This window comes from Triturus cristatus, chromosome 1_1 (assembly GCF_964204655.1).
Source record: "Triturus cristatus chromosome 1_1, aTriCri1.1, whole genome shotgun sequence".
NCBI lineage: Eukaryota > Metazoa > Chordata > Amphibia > Caudata > Salamandridae > Triturus > Triturus cristatus.
The window spans coordinates 1254145430-1254166550 of record NC_140579.1 but is presented as its reverse complement, the minus strand read 5'-3'; positions in this window follow the sequence as shown (position 1 = coordinate 1254166550).

The window sequence follows — 21121 nt, the reverse complement described above, 5'->3', positions numbered from 1 at the left end:
AATCGGAATTCGTAGTTCGGCTGGTTTTAGAGGAATATTTGTACATTTCAAAATTGGACACTTAGAACATTTTCTGGTGAAAACCACACAATGGATTCCTATGGAAAGAAATACAAGTTACTGGTAAGTACGCTTAGAATTACTTTTCAGGGTCAGTGCTGGGCTAAAAGATGCAGCACTGGGTTCTCTCCTGATTACAGGTGAGTAAATCGGTATTCGTAGTTCGGTTGATTTTAGAGGAATATTTGTACGTTTCAAAAATGGACACTTAGAAACTTTTCTGCTGAAAACCACACAATGGATTCCTATGGAAGGAAATGCAAGTTACTGGTAAGTACGCTTAGAATTACTTTTCAGGGTCAGTGCTGGGCTAAAAGATGCAGCCCTGGGTTCTCTCATGATAACAGGTGAGTAAATCGGAATTCGTAGTTCGGCTGGTTTTAGAGGAATATTTGTACGTTTCAAAATTGGACACAGAACATTTTCTGGTGAAAACCACACAATGGATTCCTATGGAAAGAAATACAAGTTACTGGTAAGTACGCTTAGAATTACTTTTCAGGGTCAGTGCTGGGCTAAAAGATGCAGCACTGGGTTCCCTCCTGATTACAGGTGAGTAAATCGGAATTCGTAGTTCGGCTGATTTTAGAGGAATATTTGTACCTTTCAAAATTGGACACTTAGAAACTTTTCTGCTGAAAACCACACAATGGATTCCTATGTAAGGAAATACAAGTTACTGGTAAGTATGCTTAGAATTGCTTTTCAGGGTCTGTGCTGGGCTAAAAGATGCAGCACTGGGTTCTCTCCTGATTACAGGTGAGTAAATCGGAATTCGTAGTTCGGCTGATTTTAGAGGAATATTTGTACGTTTCAAAATTGGACTATTCGAAACATTTCTGCTGAAAACAACACAATGGATTCCTATGGAAGGAAATACAAGTTACTGGTAAGTACGCTTAGAATTACTTTTCAGGGTCAGTGCTGAGCTAAAAGATGCAGCACTGGGTTCTCTCCTGATTACAGGTGAGTGAATCGGAATTCGTAGTTTGGCTGATTTTAGAGGAATATTTGTACGTTTCAAAATTGGACACTTATGACACATTTCTGCTGAAAACCACACAATGGATTCCTATGGAAGGAAATACAAGTTACTGGTAAGTACGCTTAGAATTACTTTTCAGTGTCAGTGCTGGGCTAAAAGATGCAGCACTGGGTTCCCTCCTGATTACAGGTGAGTAAATCGGAATTCGTAGTTCGACTGGTTTTAGAGGAATATTTGTACGTTTCAAAATTGGACTCTTCGAAACTTTTCTGCTGAAAACCCCACAATGGATTCCTCTGGAAGGAAATACAAGTTACTGGTAAGTACGCTTAGAATTACTTTTCAGGGTCAGTGCTGGGCTAAAAGATGCAGCACTGGGTTCTCTCCTGATTACAGGTGAGTGAATCGGAATTCGTAGTTCGGCTGATTTTAGAGGAATATTTGTACGTTTCAAAATTGGACACTTATGACACTTTTCTGCTGAAAACCACACAATGGATTCCTATGGAAGGAAATACAAGTTACTGGTAAGTACGCTTAGAATTACTTTTCAGTGTCAGTGCTGGGCTAAAAGATGCAGCACTGGGTTCCCTCCTGATTACAGGTGAGTAAATCGGAATTCGTAGTTCGGCTGGTTTTAGAGGAATATTTGTACATTTCAAAATTGGACACTTAGAACATTTTCTGGTGAAAACCACACAATGGATTCCTATGGAAAGAAATACAAGTTACTGGTAAGTACGCTTAGAATTACTTTTCAGGGTCAGTGCTGGGCTAAAAGATGCAGCACTGGGTTCTCTCCTGATTACAGGTGAGTAAATCGGTATTCGTAGTTCGGTTGATTTTAGAGGAATATTTGTACGTTTCAAAAATGGACACTTAGAAACTTTTCTGCTGAAAACCACACAATGGATTCCTATGGAAGGAAATGCAAGTTACTGGTAAGTACGCTTAGAATTACTTTTCAGGGTCAGTGCTGGGCTAAAAGATGCAGCCCTGGGTTCTCTCATGATAACAGGTGAGTAAATCGGAATTCGTAGTTCGGCTGGTTTTAGAGGAATATTTGTACGTTTCAAAATTGGACACAGAACATTTTCTGGTGAAAACCACACAATGGATTCCTATGGAAAGAAATACAAGTTACTGGTAAGTACGCTTAGAATTACTTTTCAGGGTCAGTGCTGGGCTAAAAGATGCAGCACTGGGTTCCCTCCTGATTACAGGTGAGTAAATCGGAATTCGTAGTTCGGCTGATTTTAGAGGAATATTTGTACCTTTCAAAATTGGACACTTAGAAACTTTTCTGCTGAAAACCACACAATGGATTCCTATGTAAGGAAATACAAGTTACTGGTAAGTATGCTTAGAATTGCTTTTCAGGGTCTGTGCTGGGCTAAAAGATGCAGCACTGGGTTCTCTCCTGATTACAGGTGAGTAAATCGGAATTCGTAGTTCGGCTGATTTTAGAGGAATATTTGTACGTTTCAAAATTGGACTATTCGAAACATTTCTGCTGAAAACAACACAATGGATTCCTATGGAAGGAAATACAAGTTACTGGTAAGTACGCTTAGAATTACTTTTCAGGGTCAGTGCTGGGCTAAAAGATGCAGCACTGGGTTCTCTCCTGATTACAGGTGAGTGAATCGGAATTCGTAGTTTGGCTGATTTTAGAGGAATATTTGTACGTTTCAAAATTGGACACTTATGACACATTTCTGCTGAAAACCACACAATGGATTCCTATGGAAGGAAATACAAGTTACTGGTAAGTACGCTTAGAATTACTTTTCAGTGTCAGTGCTGGGCTAAAAGATGCAGCACTGGGTTCCCTCCTGATTACAGGTGAGTAAATCGGAATTCGTAGTTCGACTGGTTTTAGAGGAATATTTGTACGTTTCAAAATTGGACTCTTCGAAACTTTTCTGCTGAAAACCCCACAATGGATTCCTCTGGAAGGAAATACAAGTTACTGGTAAGTACGCTTAGAATTACTTTTCAGGGTCAGTGCTGGGCTAAAAGATGCAGCACTGGGTTCTCTCCTGATTACAGGTGAGTGAATCGTAATTTGTAGTTCGGCTGATTTTAGAGGAATATTTGTACGTTTCAAAATTGGACACTTATGACACTTTTCTGCTGAAAACAACACAATGGATTCCTATGGAAGGAAATACAAGTTACTGGTAAGTACGCTTAGAATTACTTTTCAGTGTCAGTGCTGGGCTAAAAGATGCAGCACTGGGTTCCCTCCTGATTATAGGTGAGTAAATCGGAATTCGTAGTTCGGCTGGTTTTAGAGGAATATTTGTACGTTTCAAAATTGGACACTTAGAACATTTTCTGGTGAAAACCACACAATGGATTCCTATGGAAAGAAATACAAGTTACTGGTAAGTACGCTTAGAATTACTTTTCAGGGTCAGTGCTGGGCTAAAAGATGCAGCACTGGGTTCTCTCCTGATTACAGGTGAGTAAATCGGTATTCGTAGTCCGGTTGATTTTAGAGGAATATTTGTACGTTTCAAAAATGGACACTTAGAAACTTTTCTGCTGAAAACCACACAATGGATTCCTATGGAAGGAAATGCAAGTTACTGGTAAGTACGCTTAGAATTACTTTTCAGGGTCAGTGCTGGGCTAAAAGATGCAGCCCTGGGTTCTCTCATGATAACAGGTGAGTAAATCGGAATTCGTAGGGCGGCTGCTTTTAGAGGAATATTTGTACCTTTCAAAATTGGACACTTAGAAACTTTTCTGCTGAAAACCACACAATGGATTCTTATGGAAGGAAATACAAGTTACTGGTAAGTACGCTTAGAATTTCTTTTCAGGGTCAGTGCTGGGCTAAAAGATGCAGCACTGGGTTCTCTCCTGATTACAGGTGAGTAAATCGGTATTCGTAGTTCGGTTGATTTTAGAGGAATATTTGTACGTTTCAAAAATGGACACTTAGAAACTTTTCTGCTGAAAACCACACAATGGATTCCTATGGAAGGAAATGCAAGTTACTGGTAAGTACGCTTAGAATTACTTTTCAGGGTCAGTGCTGGGCTAAAAGATGCAGCACTGGGTTCCCTCCTGATTACAGGTGAGTAAATCGGAATTCGTAGTTCGGCTGATTTTAGAGGAATATTTGTACCTTTCAAAATTGGACACTTAGAAACTTTTCTGCTGAAAACCACACAATGGATTCCTATGTAAGGAAATACAAGTTACTGGTAAGTATGCTTAGAATTGCTTTTCAGGGTCTGTGCTGGGCTAAAAGATGCAGCACTGGGTTCTCTCCTGATTACAGGTGAGTAAATCGGAATTCGTAGTTCGGCTGATTTTAGAGGAATATTTGTACGTTTCAAAATTGGACTCTTCGAAACATTTCTGCTGAAAACAACACAATGGATTCCTATGGAAGGAAATACAAGTTACTGGTAAGTATGCTTAGAATTACTTTTCAGGGTCAGTGCTGGGCTAAAAGATGCAGCACTGGGTTCTCTCCTGATTACAGGTGAGTGAATCGGAATTCGTAGTTCGGCTGATTTTAGAGGAATATTTGTACGTTTCAAAATTGGACACTTATGACACTTTTCTGCTAAAAACCACACAATGGATTCCTATGGAAGGAAATACAAGTTACTGGTAAGTACGCTTAGAATTACTTTTCAGTGTCAGTGCTGGGCTAAAAGATGCAGCACTGGGTTCCCTCCTGATTACAGGTGAGTAAATCGGAATTCGTAGTTCGACTGGTTTTAGAGGAATATTTGTACGTTTCAAAATTGGACTCTTCGAAACTTTTCTTCTGAAAACCCCACAATGGATTCCTCTGGAAGGAAATACAAGTTACTGGTAAGTACGCTTAGAATTACTTTTCAGGGTCAGTGCTGGGCTAAAAGATGCAGCACTGGGTTCTCTCCTGATTACAGGTGAGTGAATCGGAATTCGTAGTTCGGCTGATTTTAGAGGAATATTTGTACGTTTCAAAATTGGACACTTATGACACTTTTCTGCTGAAAACCACACAATGGATTCCTATGGAAGGAAATACAAGTTACTGGAAGGAACGCTTAGAATTACTTTTCAGTGTCAGTGCTGGGCTAAAAGATGCAGCACTGGGTTCCCTCCTGATTACAGGTGAGTAAATCGGAATTCGTAGTTCGGCTGGTTTTAGAGGAATATTTGTACATTTCAAAATTGGACACTTAGAACATTTTCTGGTGAAAACCACACAATGGATTCCTATGGAAAGAAATACAAGTTACTGGTACGTACGCTTAGAATTACTTTTCAGGGTCAGTGCTGGGCTAAAAGATGCAGCACTGGGTTCTCTCCTGATTACAGGTGAGTAAATCGGTATTCGTAGTTCGGTTGATTTTAGAGGAATATTTGTACGTTTCAAAAATGGACACTTAGAAACTTTTCTGCTGAAAACCACACAATGGATTCCTATGGAAGGAAATGCAAGTTACTGGTAAGTACGCTTAGAATTACTTTTCAGGGTCAGTGCTGGGCTAAAAGATGCAGCCCTGGGTTCTCTCATGATAACAGGTGAGTAAATCGGAATTCGTAGTTCGGCTGGTTTTAGAGGAATATTTGTACGTTTCAAAATTGGACACAGAACATTTTCTGGTGAAAACCACACAATGGATTCCTATGGAAAGAAATACAAGTTACTGGTAAGTACGCTTAGAATTACTTTTCAGGGTCAGTGCTGGGCTAAAAGATGCAGCACTGGGTTCTCTCCTGATTACAGGTGAGTAAATCGGTATTCGTAGTTCGGTTGATTTTAGAGGAATATTTGTACGTTTCAAAAATGGACACTTAGAAACTTTTCTGCTGAAAACCACACAATGGATTCCTATGTAAGGAAATACAAGTTACTGGTAAGTATGCTTAGAATTGCTTTTCAGGGTCTGTGCTGGGCTAAAAGATGCAGCACTGGGTTCTCTCCTGATTACAGGTGAGTAAATCGGAATTCGTAGTTCGGCTGATTTTAGAGGAATATTTGTACGTTTCAAAATTGGACTCTTCGAAACATTTCTGCTGAAAACAACACAATGGATTCCTATGGAAGGAAATACAAGTTACTGGTAAGTACGCTTAGAATTACTTTTCAGGGTCAGTGCTGGGCTAAAAGATGCAGCACTGGGTTCTCTCCTGATTACAGGTGAGTGAATCGGAATTCGTAGTTTGGCTGATTTTAGAGGAATATTTGTACGTTTCAAAATTGGACACTTATGACACATTTCTGCTGAAAACCACACAATGGATTCCTATGGAAGGAAATACAAGTTACTGGTAAGTACGCTTAGAATTACTTTTCAGTGTCAGTGCTGGGCTAAAAGATGCAGCACTGGGTTCCCTCGTGATTACAGGTGAGTAGATCGGAATTCGTAGTTCGGCTGGTTTTAGAGGAATATTTGTACGTTTCAAAATTGGACACAGAACATTTTCTGGTGAAAACCACACAATGGATTCCTATGGAAAGAAATACAAGTTACTGGTAAGTACGCTTAGAATTACTTTTCAAGGTCAGTGCTGGGCTAAAAGATGCAGCACTGGGTTCCCTCCTGATTACAGGTGAGTAAATCGGAATTCGTAGTTCGGCTGATTTTAGAGGAATATTTGTACCTTTCAAAATTGGACACTTAGAAACTTTTCTGCTGAAAACCACACAATGGATTCCTATGTAAGGAAATACAAGTTACTGGTAAGTATGCTTAGAATTGCTTTTCAGGGTCTGTGCTGGGCTAAAAGATGCAGCACTGGGTTCTCTCCTGATTACAGGTGAGTAAATCGGAATTCGTAGTTCGGCTGATTTTAGAGGAATATTTGTACGTTTCAAAATTGGATTCTTCGAAACATTTCTGCTGAAAACAACACAATGGATTCCTATGGAAGGAAATACAAGTTACTGGTAAGTATGCTTAGAAGTACTTTTCAGGGTCAGTGCTGGGCTAAAAGATGCAGCACTGGGTTCTCTCCTGATTACAGGTGAGTGAATCGGAATTCGTAGTTCGGCTGATTTTAGAGGAATATTTGTACGTTTCAAAATTGGACACTTATGACACTTTTCTGCTAAAAACCACACAATGGATTCCTATGGAAGGAAATACAAGTTACTGGTAAGTACGCTTAGAATTACTTTTCAGTGTCAGTGCTGGGCTAAAAGATGCAGCACTGGGTTCCCTCCTGATTACAGGTGAGTAAATCGGAATTCGTAGTTCGACTGGTTTTAGAGGAATATTTGTACGTTTCAAAATTGGACTCTTCGAAACTTTTCTGCTGAAAACCCCACAATGGATTCCTCTGGAAGGAAATACAAGTTACTGGTAAGTACGCTTAGAATTACTTTTCAGGGTCAGTGCTGGGCTAAAAGATGCAGCACTGGGTTCTCTCCTGATTACAGGTGAGTGAATCGGAATTCGTAGTTCGGCTGATTTTAGAGGAATATTTGTACGTTTCAAAATTGGACACTTATGACACTTTTCTGCTGAAAACCACACAATGGATTCCTATGGAAGGAAATACAAGTTACTGGTAAGTACGCTTAGAATTACTTTTCAGTGTCAGTGCTGGGCTAAAAGATGCAGCACTGGGTTCCCTCCTGATTACAGGTGAGTAAATCGGAATTCGTAGTTCGGCTGGTTTTAGAGGAATATTTGTACATTTCAAAATTGGACACTTAGAACATTTTCTGGTGAAAACCACACAATGGATTCCTATGGAAAGAAATACAAGTTACTGGTAAGTACGCTTAGAATTACTTTTCAGGGTCAGTGCTGGGCTAAAAGATGCAGCACTGGGTTCTCTCCTGATTACAGGTGAGTAAATCGGTATTCGTAGTTCGGTTGATTTTAGAGGAATATTTGTACGTTTCAAAAATGGACACTTAGAAACTTTTCTGCTGAAAACCACACAATGGATTCCTATGGAAGGAAATGCAAGTTACTGGTAAGTACGCTTAGAATTACTTTTCAGGGTCAGTGCTGGGCTAAAAGATGCAGCCCTGGGTTCTCTCATGATAACAGGTGAGTAAATCGGAATTCGTAGTTCGGCTGGTTTTAGAGGAATATTTGTACGTTTCAAAATTGGACACAGAACATTTTCTGGTGAAAACCACACAATGGATTCCTATGGAAAGAAATACAAGTTACTGGTAAGTACGCTTAGAATTACTTTTCAGGGTCAGTGCTGGGCTAAAAGATGCAGCACTGGGTTCCCTCCTGATTACAGGTGAGTAAATCGGAATTCGTAGTTCGGCTGATTTTAGAGGAATATTTGTACCTTTCAAAATTGGACACTTAGAAACTTTTCTGCTGAAAACCACACAATGGATTCCTATGTAAGGAAATACAAGTTACTGGTAAGTATGCTTAGAATTGCTTTTCAGGGTCTGTGCTGGGCTAAAAGATGCAGCACTGGGTTCTCTCCTGATTACAGGTGAGTAAATCGGAATTCGTAGTTCGGCTGATTTTAGAGGAATATTTGTACGTTTCAAAATTGGACTATTCGAAACATTTCTGCTGAAAACAACACAATGGATTCCTATGGAAGGAAATACAAGTTACTGGTAAGTACGCTTAGAATTACTTTTCAGGGTCAGTGCTGGGCTAAAAGATGCAGCACTGGGTTCTCTCCTGATTACAGGTGAGTGAATCGGAATTCGTAGTTTGGCTGATTTTAGAGGAATATTTGTACGTTTCAAAATTGGACACTTATGACACATTTCTGCTGAAAACCACACAATGGATTCCTATGGAAGGAAATACAAGTTACTGGTAAGTACGCTTAGAATTACTTTTCAGTGTCAGTGCTGGGCTAAAAGATGCAGCACTGGGTTCCCTCCTGATTACAGGTGAGTAAATCGGAATTCGTAGTTCGACTGGTTTTAGAGGAATATTTGTACGTTTCAAAATTGGACTCTTCGAAACTTTTCTGCTGAAAACCCCACAATGGATTCCTCTGGAAGGAAATACAAGTTACTGGTAAGTACGCTTAGAATTACTTTTCAGGGTCAGTGCTGGGCTAAAAGATGCAGCACTGGGTTCTCTCCTGATTACAGGTGAGTGAATCGGAATTCGTAGTTCGGCTGATTTTAGAGGAATATTTGTACGTTTCAAAATTGGACACTTATGACACTTTTCTGCTGAAAACCACACAATGGATTCCTATGGAAGGAAATACAAGTTACTGGTAAGTACGCTTAGAATTGCTTTTCAGGGTCAGTGCTGGGCTAAAAGATGCAGCACTGGGTTGTCTCCTGATTACAGGTGAGTAAATCAGAATTCGTAGTTCGGTTGATTTTAGAGGAATATTTGTACGTTTCAAAATTGGACACTAAGAAACTTTTCTGCTGAAAACCACACAATGGATTCTTATGGAAGGAAATACAAGTTACTGGTAAGTACGCTTAGAATTTCTTTTCAGGGTCAGTGCTGGGCTAAAAGATGCAGCACTGGGTTCTCTCCTGATTACAGGTGAGTAAATCGGTATTCGTAGTTCGGTTGATTTTAGAGGAATATTTGTACGTTTCAAAAATGGACACTTAGAAACTTTTCTGCTGAAAACCACACAATGGATTCCTATGGAAGGAAATGCAAGTTACTGGTAAGTACGCTTAGAATTACTTTTCAGGGTCAGTGCTGGGCTAAAAGATGCAGCACTGGGTTCCCTCCTGATTACAGGTGAGTAAATCGGAATTCATAGTTCGGCTGATTTTAGAGGAATATTTGTACCTTTCAAAATTGGACACTTAGAAACTTTTCTGCTGAAAACCACACAATGGATTCCTATGTAAGGAAATACAAGTTACTGGTAAGTATGCTTAGAATTGCTTTTCAGGGTCTGTGCTGGGCTAAAAGATGCAGCACTGGGTTCTCTCCTGATTACAGGTGAGTAAATCGGAATTCGTAGTTCGGCTGATTTTAGAGGAATATTTGTACGTTTCAAAATTGGACTCTTCGAAACATTTCTGCTGAAAACAACACAATGGATTCCTATGGAAGGAAATACAAGTTACTGGTAAGTACGCTTAGAATTACTTTTCAGGGTCAGTGCTGGGCTAAAAGATGCAGCACTGGGTTCTCTCCTGATTACAGGTGAGTGAATCGGAATTCGTAGTTCGGCTGATTTTAGAGGAATATTTGTACGTTTCAAAATTGGACACTTATGACACTTTTCTGCTGAAAACCACACAATGGATTCCTATGGAAGGAAATACAAGTTACTGGTAAGTACGCTTAGAATTACTTTTCAGTGTCAGTGCTGGGCTAAAAGATGCAGCACTGGGTTCCCTCCTGATTACAGGTGAGTAAATCGGAATTCGTAGTTCGACTGGTTTTAGAGGAATATTTGTACGTTTCAAAATTGGACTCTTCGAAACTTTTCTGCTGAAAACCCCACAATGGATTCCTCTGGAAGGAAATACAAGTTACTGGTAAGTACGCTTAGAATTACTTTTCAGTGTCAGTGCTGGGATAAAAGATGCAGCACTGGGTTCCCTCCTGATTACAGGTGAGTAAATCGGTATTCGTAGTTCGGTTGATTTTAGAGGAATATTTGTACGTTTCAAAAATGGACACTTAGAAACTTTTCTGCTGAAAACCACACAATGGATTCCTATGGAAGGAAATGCAAGTTACTGGTAAGTACGCTTAGAATTACTTTTCAGGGTCAGTGCTGGGCTAAAAGATGCAGCCCTGGGTTCTCTCATGATAACAGGTGAGTAAATCAGAATTCGTAGGGCGGCTGCTTTTAGAGGAATATTTGTACCTTTCAAAATTGGACACTTAGAAACTTTTCTGCTGAAAACCACACAATGGATTCTTATGGAAGGAAATACAAGTTACTGGTAAGTACGCTTAGAATTGCTTTTCAGGGTCAGTGCCGGGCTAAAAGATGCAGCACTGGGTTCTCTCCTGATTACAGGTGAGTGAATCGGAATTCGTAGTTCGGCTGATTTTAGAGGAATATTTGTACGTTTCAAAATTGGACACTTAGAAACTTTTCTGCTGAAAACCACACAATGGATTCCTATGGAAGGAAATGCAAGTTACTGGTAAGTACGCTTAGAATTACTTTTCAGGGTCAGTGCTGGGCTAAAAGATGCAGCACTGGGTTCCCTCCTGATTACAGGTGAGTAAATCGGAATTCGTAGTTCGGCTGATTTTAGAGGAATATTTGTACCTTTCAAAATTGGACACTTAGAAACTTTTCTGCTGAAAACCACACAATGGATTCCTATGTAAGGAAATACAAATTACTGGTAAGTATGCTTAGAATTGCTTTTCAGGGTCTGTGCTGGGCTAAAAGATGCAGCACTGGGTTCTCTCCTGATTACAGGTGAGTAAATCGGAATTCGTAGTTCGGCTGATTTTAGAGGAATATTTGTACGTTTCAAAATTGGACTCTTCGAAACATTTCTGCTGAAAACAACACAATGGATTCCTATGGAAGGAAATACAAGTTACTGGTAAGTACGCTTAGAATTACTTTTCAGGGTCAGTGCTGGGCTAAAAGATGCAGCACTGGGTTCTCTCCTGATTACAGGTGAGTGAATCGGAATTCGTAGTTCGGCTGATTTTAGAGGAATATTTGTACGTTTCAAAATTGGACACTTATGACACTTTTCTGCTGAAAACCACACAATGGATTCCTATGGAAGGAAATACAAGTTACTGGTAAGTACGCTTAGAATTACTTTTCAGTGTCAGTGCTGGGCTAAAAGATGCAGCACTGGGTTCCCTCCTGATTACAGGTGAGTAAATCGGAATTCGTAGTTCGACTGGTTTTAGAGGAATATTTGTACGTTTCAAAATTGGACTCTTCGAAACTTTTCTGCTGAAAACCCCACAATGGATTCCTCTGGAAGGAAATACAAGTTACTGGTAAGTACACTTAGAATTACTTTTCAGGGTCAGTGCTGGGCTAAAAGATGCAGCACTGGGTTCTCTCCTGATTACAGGTGAGTGAATCGGAATTCGTAGTTCGGCTGATTTTAGAGGAATATTTGTACGTTTCAAAATTGGACACTTATGACACTTTTCTGCTGAAAACCACACAATGGATTCCTATGGAAGGAAATACAAGTTACTGGTAAGTACGCTTAGAATTACTTTTCAGTGTCAGTGCTGGGATAAAAGATGCAGCACTGGGTTCCCTCCTGATTACAGGTGAGTAAATCGGTATTCGTAGTTCGGTTGATTTTAGAGGAATATTTGTACGTTTCAAAAATGGACACTTAGAAACTTTTCTGCTGAAAACCACACAATGGATTCCTATGGAAGGAAATGCAAGTTACTGGTAAGTACGCTTAGAATTACTTTTCAGGGTCAGTGCTGGGCTAAAAGATGCAGCCCTGGGTTCTCTCATGATAACAGGTGAGTAAATCAGAATTCGTAGGGCGGCTGCTTTTAGAGGAATATTTGTACCTTTCAAAATTGGACACTTAGAAACTTTTCTGCTGAAAACCACACAATGGATTCTTATGGAAGGAAATACAAGTTACTGGTAAGTACGCTTAGAATTGCTTTTCAGGGTCAGTGCCGGGCTAAAAGATGCAGCACTGGGTTCTCTCCTGATTACAGGTGAGTGAATCGGAATTCGTAGTTCGGCTGATTTTAGAGGAATATTTGTACGTTTCAAAATTGGACACTTATGACACTTTTCTGCTGAAAACCACACAATGGTTTCCTATGAAAGGAAATACAAGTTACTGGTCAGTAAATTTAGAATTAGTTTTCAGGGTCAGTGCTGGGCTAAAAGATGAAGCACTGGGTTCTCTCCTGATTACAGGTGAGTAATTCGGAATTCGTAGTTTGGCTGATTTTAGAGGAATATTTGTACTTTTCAAAATTGGACACTTAGAACATTTTCTGGTGAAACCCACACAATGGATTCCTATGGAAAGAAATACAAGTTACTGGTAAGTACGCTTAGAATTACTTTTCAGGGTCAGTGCTGGGCTAAAAGATGCAGCACTGGGTTCTCTTCTGATTACAGGTGAGGAAATCAGAATTCGTAGTTTGGCTGTATTTAGAGGAATATTTGTACGTTTCAAAATTGGACACTTAGAAACTTTTCTGCTGAAAACCACACAATGGATTCTTATGGAAGGATGTACAAGTTACTGGTAAGTACGCTTAGAATTGCTTTTCAGGGTCAGTGCTGCCCTAAAAGATGCAGCACTGGCTTCTCTCCTGATTACAGGTGAATAAATCGGAATTTGTAGTTCGGCTGATTTTAGAGTAATATTTGTACGTTTCAAAATTGGACTCTTCGAAACTTTTCTGCTGAAAACCACACAATGGATTCCTATGGAAGGAATTACAAGTTACTGGTAAGTACGCTTAGAATTACTTTTCAGGGTCAGTGCTGGGCTGAAAGATGCAGCCCTGGGTTCTCTCATGATAACAGGTGAGTAAATCGGAATTCGTAGTTCGGCTGATTTTAGAGGAATATTTGTACCTTTCAAAATTGGACTCTTCGAAACTTTTCTGCTGAAAACCACACAATGGATTCCTATGGAAGGAAATACAAGTTACTGGTAAGTACGCTTAGAATTAGTTTTCAGGGTCAGTGCTGGGCTAAAAGATGCAGCACTGGGTTCCCTCCTGATTACAGGTGAGTAAATCGGAATTTGTAGTTCGGCTGGTTTTAGAGGAATATTTGTACGTTTCAAAATTGGACTCTTCGAAACTTTTCTGCTGAAAACCACACAATGGATTCCTATGGAAGGAAATACAAGTTACTGGTAAGTACGCTTAAGAATTACTTTTCAGGGTCGGTGCTGGGCTAAAAGATGCAGGGCTGGGTTCTCTCCTGATTACAGGTGAGTGAATCGGAATTCGTAGTTCGGCTGATTTTAGAGGAATATTTGTACGTTTCAAAATTGGACACTTATGACACTTTTCTGCTGAAAACCGCACAATGGATTCCTATGGAAGGAAATACAAGTTACTGGTAAGTACGCTTAGAATTACTTTTCAGGGTCAGTGCTGGGCTAAAAGATGCAGCACTGGGTTCCCTCCTGAATACAGGTGAGTAAATCGGAATTCGTAGTTCGTCTGGTTTTAGAGGAATATTTGTACGTTTCAAAATTGGACACAGAACATTTTCTGGTGAAAACCACACAATGGATTCCTATGGAAAGAAATACAAGTTACTGGTAAGTACGCTTAGAATTACTTTTCAGGGTCAGTGCTGGGCTAAAAGATGCAGCACTGGGTTCCCTCCTGATTACAGGTGAGTAAATCGGAATTTGTAGTTCGGCTGGTTTTAGAGGAATATTTGTACGTTTCAAAATTGGACTCTTCGAAACTTTTCTGATAAAACCACACAATGGATTCCTATGGAAGGAAATACAAGTTACTGGTAAGTACGCTTAAGAATTACTTTTCAGGGTCAGTGCTGGGCTAAAAGATGCAGCACTGGGTTCTCTCCTGATTACAGGTGAGTGAATCGGAATTCGTAGTTCGGCTGATTTTAGAGGAATATTTGTACGTTTCAAAATTGGACACTTATGACACTTTTCTGCTGAAAACCACACAATCTATTCCTATGGAAGGAAATACAAGTTACTGGTAAGTACGCTTAGAATTACTTTTCAGGGTCAGTGCTGGGCTAAAAGATGCAGCACTGGGTTCTGTCCTGATTACAGGTGAGTAAATCGGAATTTGTAGTTCGGCTGGATTTAGAGGAATATTTGTACGTTTCAAAATTGGACACTTAGAACATTTTCTGGTGAAAACCACACAATGGATTCCTATGGAAAGAAATACAAGTTACTGGTAAGTACGCTTAGAATTACTTTTCAGGGTCAGTGCTTGGCTAAAAGATGCCGCACTGGGTTCTCTCCTGATTACAGGTGAGTAAATCGGAATTCGTAGTTCGGTTGATTTTAGAGGAATATTTGTACGTTTCAAAAATGGACACTTAGAAACTTTTCTGCTGAAAACAACACAATGGATTCCTATGGAAGGAAATACAAGTTACTGGTAAGTACGCTTAAGAATTACTTTTCAGGGTCGGTGCTGGGCTAAAAGATGCAGGGCTGGGTTCTCTCCTGATTACAGGTGAGTGAATCGGAATTCGTAGTTCGGCTGATTTTAGAGGAATATTTGTACGTTTCAAAATTGGACACTTATGACACTTTTCTGCTGAAAACCACACAATGGATTCCTATGGAAGGAAATACAAGTTACTGGTAAGTACGCTTAGAATTACTTTTCAGGGTCAGTGCTGGGCTAAAAGATGCAGCACTGGGTTCCCTCCTGATTACAGGTGAGTAAATCGGAATTCGTAGTTCGGCTGGTTTTAGAGGAATATTTGTACGTTTCAAAATTGGACACAGAACATTTTCTGGTGAAAACCACACAATAGATTCCTATGGAAAGAAATACAAGTTACTGGTAAGTACGCTTAGAATTACTTTTCAGGGTCAGTGCTGGGCTAAAAGATGCAGCACTGGGTTCCCTCCTGATTACAGGTGAGTAAATCGGAATTCGTAGTTCGGCTGATTTTAGAGGAATATTTGTACCTTTCAAAATTGGACACTTAGAAACTTTTCTGCTGAAAACCACACAATGTATTCCTATGTAAGGAAATACAAGTTACTGGTAAGTATGCTTAGAATTGCTTTTCAGGGTCTGTGCTGGGCTAAAAGATGCAGCACTGGGTTCTCTCCTGATTACAGGTGAATAAATCGGAATTCGTAGTTCGGCTGATTTTAGAGGAATATTTGTACGTTTCAAAATTGGACTCTTCGAGACATTTCTGCTGAAAACAACACAATGGATTCCTATGGAAGGAAATACAAGTTACTGGTAAGTACGCTTAGAATTACTTTTCAGGGTCAGTGCTGGGCTAAAAGATGCAGCACTGGGTTCTCTCCTGATTACAGGCGAGTGAATCGGAATTCGTAGTTCGGCTGATTTTAGAGGAATATTTGTACATTTCAAAATTGGACACTTATGACACTTTTCTGCTGAAAACCACACAATGGATTCCTATGGAAGGAAATACAAGTTACTGGTAAGTACGCTTAGAATTACTTTTCAGTGTCAGTGCTGGGCTAAAAGATGCAGCACTGGGTTCCCTCCTGATTACAGGTGAGTAAATCGAAATTCGTAGTTCGACTGGTTTTAGAGGAATATTTGTACGTTTCAAAATTGGACTCTTCGAAACTTTTCTGCTGAAAACCCCACAATGGATTCCTCTGGAAGGAAATACAAGTTACTGGTAAGTATGCTTAGAATTACTTTTCAGGGTCAGTGCTGGGCTAAAAGATGCAGCACTGGGTTCTCTTCTGATTACAGGTGAGGAAATCAGAATTCGTAGTTTGGCTGAATTTAGAGGAATATTTGTACATTTCAAAATTGGACACTTATGACACTTTTCTGCTGAAAACCACACAATGGATTCCTATGGAAGGAAATACAAGTTACTGGTAAGTACGCTTAGAATTACTTTTCAGTGTCAGTGCTGGGCTAAAAGATGCAGCACTGGGTTCCCTCCTGATTACAGGTGAGTAAATCGGAATTCATAGTTCGGCTGGTTTTAGAGGAATATTTGTACGTTTCAAAATTGGACACTTAGAACATTTTCTGGTGAAAACCACACAATGGATTCCTATGGAAAGAAATACAAGTTACTGGTAAGTACGCTTAGAATTACTTTTCAGGGTCAGTGCTGGGCTAAAAGATGCCGCACTGGGTTCTCTCCTGATTACAGGTGAGTAAATCGGAATTCGTAGTTCGGTTGATTTTAGAGGAATATTTGTACGTTTCAAAAATGGACACTTAGAAACTTTTCTGCTGAAAACCACACAATGGATTCCTATGGAAGGAAATGCAAGTTACTGGTAAGTACGCTTAGAATTACTTTTCAGGGTCAGTGCTGGGCTAAAAGATGCAGCCCTGGGTTCTCTCATGATAACAGGTGAGTAAATCGGAATTCGTAGTTCGGCTGATTTTAGAGGAATATTTGTACCTTTCAAAATTGGACACTTAGAAACTTTTCTGCTGAAAACCACACAATGGATTCTTATGGAAGGAAATACAAGTTACTGGTAAGTACGCTTAGAATTACTTTTCAGGGTCAGTGCTGAGCTAAACGATGCAGCACTGGGTTCCCTCCTGATTACAGGTGAGTAAATCGGAATTCGTAGTTCGGCTGATTTTAGAGGAATATTTGTACCTTTCAAAATTGGACACTTAGAAACTTTTCTGCTGAAAACCACACAATGGATTCCTATGGAAGGAAATACAAGTTACTGGTAAGTACGCTTAAGAATTACTTTTCAGGGTCAGTGCTGGGCTAAAAGATGCAGCACTGGGTTCTCTCCTGATTACAGGTGAGTGAATCGGAATTCGTAGTTCGGCTGATTTTAGAGGAATATTTGTACGTTTCAAAATTGGACACTTATGACACTTTTCTGCTGAAAACCACACAATCTATTCCTATGGAAGGAAATACAAGTTACTGGTAAGTACGCTTAGAATTACTTTTCAGGGTCAGTGCTGGGCTAAAAGATGCAGCACTGGGTTCCGTCCTGATTACAGGTGAGTAAATCGGAATTCGTAGTTCGGCTGGATTTAGAGGAATATTTGTACGTTTCAAAATTGGACACTTAGAAAATTTTCTGGTGAAAACCACACAATGGATTCCTATGGAAAGAAATACAAGTTACTGGTAAGTACGCTTAGAATTACTTTTCAGGGTCAGTGCTGGGCTAAAAGATGCCGCACTGGGTTCTCTCCTGATTACAGGTGAGTAAATCGGAATTCGTAGTTCGGTTGATTTTAGAGGAATATTTGTACGTTTCAAAAATGGACACTTAGAAACTTTTCTGCTGAAAACCACACAATGGATTCCTATGGAAGGAAATGCAAGTTACTGGTAAGTACGCTTAGAATTACTTTTCAGGGTCAGTGCTGGGCTAAAAGATGCAGCCCTGGGTTCTCTCATGATAACAGGTGAGTAAATCGGAATTCGTAGGGCGGCTGCTTTTAGAGGAATATTTGTACCTTTCAAAATTGGACACTTAGAAACTTTTCTGCTGAAAACCACACAATGGATTCTTATGGAAGGAAATACAAGTTACTGGTAAGTACGCTTAGAATTGCTTTTCAGGGTCAGTGCCGGGCTAAAAGATGCAGCACTGGGTTCTCTCCTGATTACAGGTGAGTGAATCGGAATTCGTAGTTCGGCTGATTTTAGAGGAATATTTGTACGTTTCAAAATTGGACACTTATGACACTTTTCTGCTGAAAACCACACAATGGATTCCTATGAAAGGAAATACAAGTTACTGGTCAGTAAACTTAGAATTAATTTTCAGGGTCAGTGCTGGGCTAAAAGATGCAGCACTGGGTTCTCTCCTGATTACAGGTGAGTAAATCGGAATTCGTAGTTTGGCTGATTTTAGAGGAATATTTGTACGTTTCAAAATTGGACACTTAGAACATTTTCTTGTGAAACCCACACAATGGATTCCTATGGAAAGAAATACAAGTTACTGGTAAGTACGCTTAGAATTACTTTTCAGGGTCAGTGCTGGGCTAAAAGATGCAGCACTGGGTTCTCTTCTGATTACAGGTGAGGAAATCAGAATTCGTAGTTTGGCTGATTTTAGAGGAATATTTGTACGTTTCAAAATTGGACACTTAGAAACTTTTCTGCTGAAAACCACACAATGGATTCTTATGGAAGGAAGTACAAGTTACTGGTAAGTACGCTTAGAATTGCTTTTCAGGGTCAGTGCTGCCCTAAAAGATGCAGCACTGGCTTCTCTCCTGATTACAGGTGAGTAAATCGGAATTTGTAGTTCGGCTGATTTTAGAGTAATATTTGTACGTTTCAAAATTGGACTCTTCGAAACTTTTCTGCTGAAAACCACACAATGGATTCCTATGGAAGGAATTACAAGTTACTGGTAAGTACGCTTAGAATTACTTTTCAGGGTCAGTGCTGGGCTGAAAGATGCAGCCCTGGGTTCTCTCATGATAACAGGTGAGTAAATCGGAATTCGTAGTTCGGCTGATTTTAGAGGAATATTTGTACCTTTCAAAATTGGACTCTTCGAAACTTTTCTGCTGAAAACCACACAATGGATTCCTATGGAAGGAAATACAAGTTACTGGTAAGTACGCTTAAGAATTACTTTTCAGGGTCAGTGCTGGGCTAAAAGATGCAGCACTGGGTTCTTTCCTGATTACAGGTGAGTGAATCGGAATTCGTAGTTCGGCTGATTTTAGAGGAATATTTGTACGTTTCAAAATTGGACACTTATGACACTTTTCTGCTGAAAACCACACAATCTATTCCTATGGAAGGAAATACAAGTTACTGGTAAGTACGCTTAGAATTACTTTTCAGGGTCAGTGCTGGGCTAAAAGATGCAGCACTGGGTTGCCTCCTGATTACAGGTGAGTAAATCGGAATTCGTAGTTCGGCTGGATTTAGAGGAATATTTGTACGTTTCAAAATTGGACACTTAGAAAATTTTCTGGTGAAAACCACACAATGGATTCCTATGGAAAGAAATACAAGTTACTGGTAAGTACGCTTAGAATTACTTTTCAGGGTCAGTGCTGGGCTAAAAGATGCAGCACTGGGTTCCCTCCTGAATACAGGTGAGTAAATCGGAATTCGTAGTTCGTCTGGTTTTAGAGGAATATTTGTACGTTTCAAAATTGGACACAGAACATTTTCTGGTGAAAACCACACAATGGATTCCTATGGAAAGAAATACAAGTTACTGGTAAGTACGCTTAGAATTACTTTTCAGGGTCAGTGCTGGGCTAAAAGATGCAGCACTGGGTTCCCTCCTGATTACAGGTGAGTAAATCGGAATTTGTAGTTCGGCTGGTTTTAGAGGAATATTTGTACGTTTCAAAATTGGACTCTTCGAAACTTTTCTGATAAAACCACACAATGGATTCCTATGGAAGGAAATACAAGTTACTGGTAAGTACGCTTAAGAAATACTTTTCAGGGTCAGTGCTGGGCTAAAAGATGCAGCACTGGGTTCTCTCCTGATTACAGGTGAGTGAATCGGAATTCGTAGTTCGGCTGATTTTAGAGGAATATTTGTACGTTTCAAAATTGGACACTTATGACACTTTTCTGCTGAAAACCACACAATCTATTCCTATGGAAGGAAATACAAGTTACTGGTAAGTACGCTTAGAATTACTTTTCAGGGTCAGTGCTGGGCTAAAAGATGCAGCACTGGGTTCTGTCCTGATTACAGGTGAGTAAATCGGAATTCGTAGTTCGGCTGGATTTAGAGGAATATTTGTACGTTTCAAAATTGGACACTTAGAACATTTTCTGGTGAAAACCACACAATGGATTCCTATGGAAAGAAATACAAGTTACTGGTAAGTACGCTTAGAATTACTTTTCAGGGTCAGTGCTTGGCTAAAAGATGCCGCACTGGGTTCTCTCCTGATTACAGGTGAGTAAATCGGAATTCGTAGTTCGGTTGATTTTAGAGGAATATTTGTACGTTTCAAAAATGGACACTTAGAAACTTTTCTGCTGAAAACAACACAATGGATTCCTATGGAAGGAAATACAAGTTACTGGTAAGTACGCTTAGAATTACTTTTCAGGGTCAGTGCTGGGCTAAAAGATGCAGCACTGGGTTCTCTCCTGATTACAGGCGAGTGAATCGGAATTCGTAGTTCGGCTGATTTTAGAGGAATATTTGTACATTTCAAAATTGGACACTTATGACACTTTTCTGCTGAAAAACACACAATGGATTCCTATGGAAGGAAATACAAGTTACTGGTAAGTACGCTTAGAATTACTTTTCAGTGTCAGTGCTGGGCTAAAAGATGCAGCACTGGGTTCCCTCCTGATTACAGGTGAGTAAATCGAAATTCGTAGTTCGACTGGTTTTAGAGGAATATTTGTACGTTTCAAAATTGGACTCTTCGAAACTTTTCTGCTGAAAACCCCACAATGGATTCCTCTGGAAGGAAATACAAGTTACTGGTAAGTATGCTTAGAATTACTTTTCAGGGTCAGTGCTGGGCTAAAAGATGCAGCACTGGGTTCTCTTCTGATTACAGG